This window comes from Cyphomyrmex costatus, unplaced genomic scaffold (genome assembly GCF_001594065.2).
Source record: "Cyphomyrmex costatus isolate MS0001 unplaced genomic scaffold, Ccosl1.0 scaffold538, whole genome shotgun sequence".
In the NCBI taxonomy this organism is placed as follows: domain Eukaryota; kingdom Metazoa; phylum Arthropoda; class Insecta; order Hymenoptera; family Formicidae; genus Cyphomyrmex; species Cyphomyrmex costatus.
Genome location: NW_017279598.1, coordinates 611,754 through 618,515, shown reverse-complemented (window position 1 = coordinate 618,515; position 6,762 = coordinate 611,754).

Genomic DNA, 6,762 nt, shown 5'->3' with positions numbered 1-6,762 from the left:
ATTCCGGAGCGGTACGAGGACGCATGCACATGATACAGACTCGTGGTCGAAAGAGAGCGAGGGGAAAAAGGAAGCTATGGAAAACGGAGATGGTTACGCCGCCGGCCGCCGGCCGCGCCGTACACAGGACAGACAATGAGCGAGAGATAAACAACGCGGGCGAGGAAAGGGAGACGGAGCGAGGATAGGGTCCCGTACGCGCTCGTTTCCGCGGCCGGCCGGCCGGGTTAAGGCAGTGGGAGTGGGAGAGAGGAGTATCAGAACGGGAACCGAACACAAGGCAGTGCACGCGCAGCCGCCGGAACGCGCGCATCAGCGTGCATCCCGTATACACGTCTCATACCGGGAGAGACGAGAGAGTGGGAGAAGCCCGCGAAACCGCGCGATCAACGCGGCACTGCGCGTTCGGGCCTCGCGATTGCTCCACGGCGTCGTCGATATATCGTTGTTCTTTTCTCCAGAAATTCACCCGGAGAAACCCGGAGCATTCTACCTCAGCCCGTGGTTCATCGAGAAGTACGATATACTCCGGAGTGTGTGATTTTCGCCCGAGTACTTCGCGATACACATGAAGTTGCAGTGACTCGACGTGAAAGAAAGCCCCGTCGTCATCGCTCGGTGAGAGACGCATCGTCATCGCGGCGACGCGAGAACAAGGGTACGGTGATTTCAGTGTTTTCATTGAGAACCCGTGACGCTCTAGTGCCGTCGATTCTTTGTGTCGCGTTACACGCGCCACTTTCGTGGCGTCCTGAAGAGTCGCGCCGGGCGTGCATTTAATCCTCGGCTGAATCGTATCCTGTGTCGTCTGGCGGCGTAACGGATTCAGATTCGCGTCGGCGAATTAACGTATTCCTGTTCAAACTCTCTCTTGGCTCTTTTTAATTACGGAACGATCGAGAGACGCGTATCGAGGGTCAAAGTCGGCACTGGGACCTTCTTCGCGTTTGTTTTGGAGTGTTCGCTCGCGCGAGAGCCGTTAGTTTTTTTTTGTTTTTGTTTTTCGAAATTCGCCGTTCAGCGAATTCGAGAGTCTTGAATTATTTCGGGGAAGCGCGGCACGTCGCGCGGCTCACTTCGTGCCGCTCGCTTGGCGCGCGACGTAAATCGCTCAAGATTCGAATTTCCCGCCGCGTTCGAACGCCGGGAATCGCGCGCGCTCCCGGCAATCTCGCGGAATCTCCCAATGCGATCGTGAATTCGCGAGTGTCAAACAGTCGGCGTGAGAGCAGCCGAGTGACTTCCAGCGATGCGCCCGCATGGAACGAGGATGTCGCGGAAGGAGGAGCACGATCTAACGATCGATCATGAAGCGTTGCGTCGTGCACGTCGCTGAGGAGCTCAATTTCTGTCACATCCAACCCGCGAGTTCCGGTGAGTCAAGGATTTGTCTTTTTAACGTGTTACGTGACTCTATACGTATTCACGAATTTTAAGAAAATATCTTCAAAAAATTATCCTTCTTTAAACCTAATTGATAGATATTTGATCCGCAATTTTAACCCATATTTGCGCGTCTCTAGTGTACTTTAAAGTAATATCATATATCATTACTTAAAGTTAACGTAATCGAACGATTTTTGTTTCACGAAAAATGAGATTGCTACTTAAAATTATGTAAGGTTGTGAAAAACGTTACAAATTTTTAGGAGTATAGTTGAAACAAATTTTCAGGTTATATTTCTTGAATCGCAATATTAGAGTTAATTACTGATTGAATTTGTCTTGTGTTAAATTTAAAATATGTAATAATAAATTCATATTGGCTGCGTTCAGCAGAAAGAGCAGCTTTGCAACTGTTGTAAAATTCTTGAATATGATTGGCTTATACATTTAGATCTAATGAGGAAGTAAGGGCAAGACCAATCATATTAAAACATTTTACAACAGTTGCAAAGCTGCTTTCTCTGCTGAACGCAACTATTGATAAGGGCTGTGCCGCACACACAACAGTAACTATAAGACGTACCGTAAGAATTAGCCAATCACAGTCGAAAATTCTTTTGAACTCTTAATTCTGATTGGCTGATACTTACGGTACAGCTTACTGTTACGGAAGATGTGTGCGGTAGCCCTAATTCTGATAATTTAAGGTATGTGTGAAAAATGCATTCTATTTTTCTATTCAACATAGAGTTATTTATTTTTTATAAAGTTCGATAAAACGTCACTTATTTCAATATTGCATAATATATAATAATTTGACTTATGATTATACTGTTATGTATTCTTAACGTGTTGTTAAGATCGATATTGGAATCATTATTTGTAATATCTGCTTTTTCCAACGATTCTTGGGATATTCGATATGACTGCATTGCATAGCACAATTATTTACAAAATCGTAATATTCGAATTTACATGACGTATGTAGTTGGCATGTATATAGATATTGTATAAATAAATAGATATTCCTAGATTAATAACACGTGCAAATATATTATAATTTTCTATTTTTACCATTAACAAATTACATTTTTATTAAATATTTATCGTTGAAATTAAAAATACTGCTATTAGTAATAGGAACAAAAGAGAAAGGATTTACGTATTATAAATAAAATTTGAACGGATAAAATTGTTTTCCGGTTCACATATCTTTATACTCGATTTTTACAAAATAGAATACCTTTTTATAGACAAAACGGCTTCAGTAATTAAAGTTATAGGTTAAAAAAGAATTATTAAAATTTATGCTTTATACAGTGTAGTTCATAATAATATATACACACGTATATTGTTTAGATTCGATTGCACCAACATTACTTTCATTTAAGTGAGGTTTAAAACTCTCTCTCCCTTCTTTTAAAGTCGAAAGACAGAGCGGGGGGGAGAGTTTTTAATTAAAGTAATAAGTTGGTGCAATTGGATCTTACGTTGATATTATATCACAACGTATAGTGATAATGATTTAATGTAACAAATTCAAACTGTTGAGATAAATTATGATAATCTACTATGACGAACTTAATCGCGGATGTTGTCGCAAAACATAGTGAGGTAAAAATCAGTACAGTTTTCGACTATTTGACGAAAAGATCGTTATAGGCTGGTGCAGCTTCCGTGAAAGGTTAAAGAATGCTGCGACACGATTCCGTTGAAGAAGACCACCTCTTCAAGTAGGCGCTTAAACGTCAACATCTTGGAGAGCCCAGTCACTCGTTACGAGTGCATCAGTCGAGTACAGCAGCCGCATCCTCCTCTCTCGTGATGTCTCGGTTTCCTCTGGTCTGTCCTCCCTTTGTCTTTGCCCTTCTCTTGAAGAGAAGCGGCAAGAATTAATGCGCGGTATAACGAGGAATTTATATCAACGGAATATTTCCAGCCGTTCTATTAATTGCACTTCCATTTCCGCTCCACCGATCGCGTTCGTGATGTAGTATGTATATACGCGAAATATGTTCGAACTGAAGTTGCTTACTGCACGGGTTGTATTCGCGGGAAGATAATTTGGAGCATAAAAGTACGCTGGAGTGAGGCAGCCGATTGCAATGTTTATTTAGAGAATGGTAATTTTTTTTGCAAATTATGTTTGTGCGAAAATCGCGGAAACTGTTCTACCGTAGGTAATTTCATCGTGGTTTTCATTCGAAGCAATATTGGTTATCGAAGTAATTTGTTACAAAACGTATTTTACGCAGGATGATTTTTTATAGCGGTGAAATTATTTTTTACAAACATTTTTATATAAATTTTGTAAAAATTTTATTGAGGAAAAAGTAGCGTCATACATATATATATATATATTTGAAACAAAATGGTTGATGGTAAAATACTATATATTAAGAATAGTATTATTTATTGCGCGTGAAGTTTGTTTGAATTATTAAAGCATGTGTATTCGAAATGTTAATAAGAATATACACGGTTCGTGCTATGATATCTTATTTCAAAATATATTCGCGATTGTATCGTGTAATTTAAAGAGTCGGTTTAACACAAAATACGAATATAATTTACAACAAACTATAGTGAACGTAATATGATCTGTTAAACGTAAGGTGTATTCGGTATTACATTCTTCGTAATATTGCGTGTAATGTAATATATCGCGGATTGTACTAAAGCAAGATAACAATGTAGTATATGTGTGAAACAATATCTAATCACGAACAACATCCGTGATGCACTAGATTAGTCCATTCCAAAGTATATTGCTCGCGGCGTGTAACATACAGCAAAATACGTACGTATCTATGTAACTCAGTACAATGCACATGGGTTTATTACGAGTAATAATTCGGAGCAACGTAACTTATTGCTATCTATGTGTATTGCGAGATGGCTTATTGAAGATTGTGCTCGAAATTACTATCGATTCTGCGGAGGATACTATAGCAATTAGTTACTTTATTACTGGAGTATATTTGGAGTAACGTACCCCGCGATAGCAATCGATAGACAAAAATAGGAAACGAACGCAGGTGATAGAGGTGATGGAAAAGGGGATAAGGGATAGGCAAAATCACGGAGTAGAGGAAGGCTGGAGAAAATTGAAGAGGTCGCATTGTTGATGAGTGCGCTGAACCAGGGCTCTTCAGATCTAGGGGAGGTCTTACTCTAATTTCAGCGAGACGCTTCTGCGCGTCTCTCTCCCCATTTTCGCGGTCTTCATTTTAGAAAGGCTGTGTGTTGAAAGTGAGACTGTGTATTCACGCAAGTATGGGAGAGAGGCGCAAGAAAGGGCAGAGACGAATCACTCGTCCCCGAAGAAGTTCCATCCGTCGGATGCGATGAGAAGCCCTCTGAAATGAGGTGACGGAAAACAGAGAGGATGGTCTTCTGTTCGCGACTTTTCACCGCGCTGAAAAATTTTCCAATTGAGCACCTAACCCCGGAGTCGGATTAATGTTTAACCCCGTTAACAATGGACGCTTTTAAGAAACATTGCCCTCGCCTAAAAACTCGGTTGAGATGCGCCACTAAAAAATGCAATATGCTACTTAAGCCGCTTGCACTTAAGCAATATTTTTTACTACACGACTTTATATGGTATATTTTGTAAGAAGTGAATGTATGGGAGCGTGAAATATAGCACACACAAAATGGACTTTTACCGCTTTTATCAAAACAAATACATATTTATAAAACTAGAATGAAAAGATTGTAGATTTTTATAAAACATTTTTTAATACGAAAATTTGCACATAAAATAAATAATTTTAAAATCAGAGTGTAATAACAATAGGTGACTAACAATACAGTTGGATTTAAATTATTTAAGCTTTTTCCTTTTACAAAATTTTGTAAAATTTATTATTTATAAATAATTGGATTTTTTGTTAACTACTTTATAAAATTATAGAAATAGTAAAAAATAAAAATATAAACAAGGTCTATCGCTATGATTTATAGTAAAATTTTACTAATGTTTTTGGAATATTGTCATTTTGTGTTATTTTTTTAAATTTTCTTACGAAAATTGATCCTATTATTTATTTTATTTCTATTTTTCAATGATGAATTAATATCGATTTATTATATGTACAGGCATGTTCATAACATGTGCATTGTATTATTAATACCTATATTCGCAAGTGCAGCGTAAAACTTAATTAAATTTATTGAAGATAATGGGACATTAGGATGCTGAATTTATGTAGAATTTTTGCAAATCTGTCGTTTGCAAAATTATATTATTTTGAAATAATCTATCATCGCTATCATATACGTAATCTCTAGTCAATTTATTAGAAATAAGAATCAATGCTATTACTTTATTATATTATATTTACATATTTACCATAATTAGCACCGTAAAATTTGTGGGTTACAAACGGACTCGGCGAAAAGAGGAACGGAAGTGCATGCAGAAGGGTGGCTTGACGTTTCATTTTGAACGAGGAGAGCATTCTCCACGGTCGGCTGGTTCGTTCTAAACAGGCAATATTACCTATTGACTTTGGCTTGTAGACTGGCTGATGGTTGACTAATTGTAAGCCGGATGAATTTTAGCGGAATTTGTTTATACATATACGGTTTTATCTTATATTAATTTTATTTTTAAATTCGATTGTCGAAATAACTAAATAAGTATTAGAATTAAAATATTAAAACACATCATATAGCATAAAATTATACATTTTTTTAAAGAAAAATGAAACTATACAGTAACTTAAACTTGAGATTTAATTAAAATAAATAGAAAGATGTTCCTAAAGCTGAACAAAAATTAGAGAAAGAAGAAAACTCGAAATGCTCTTTACAAAATGATATTTTTCCTTTTACTATCTTTTTTATTTCTAAAATATGTATTACTCGATTCCGAGCTTGACTCGAATTATTCCAAGCTGTATGTACATCCGAATTAAAGTCTTCTAGTTTTCAACGGATGATTACTTTGCTAGAAATTTTTGTCGAAGTATGATCTCGGTGCATGTTCATTCCTGACAGCTGTCCGATTTGTCCCGCGTCTGATGCATCTCCAGCATCTCGCGCCTATTTAGCTTCGCATCGAGTTCACGGACACTCGTAAAATTTCGGGCTCTGGCCGCGAGTATGTAGATTTCTTTGCGTTTTGCTCATCCTATGATCTCATCTTTGCATCTTACTCCTTTTGATCTCTTAATGCATCTTTACGGCGAGACATTCTCGGTCTGTGGGGTTTTATTTCTCTTTTCTTTGCATCACATAAAATCCGACTCTCTGACGATCCACGTGATTATAACGAGTTTTCAACTCTGAAATATTGATTTTACTTGACTGAATAAATGCGTCTTTACATGGTGATTATTTTTTGATCTCTATTATGTAAATTTGTTC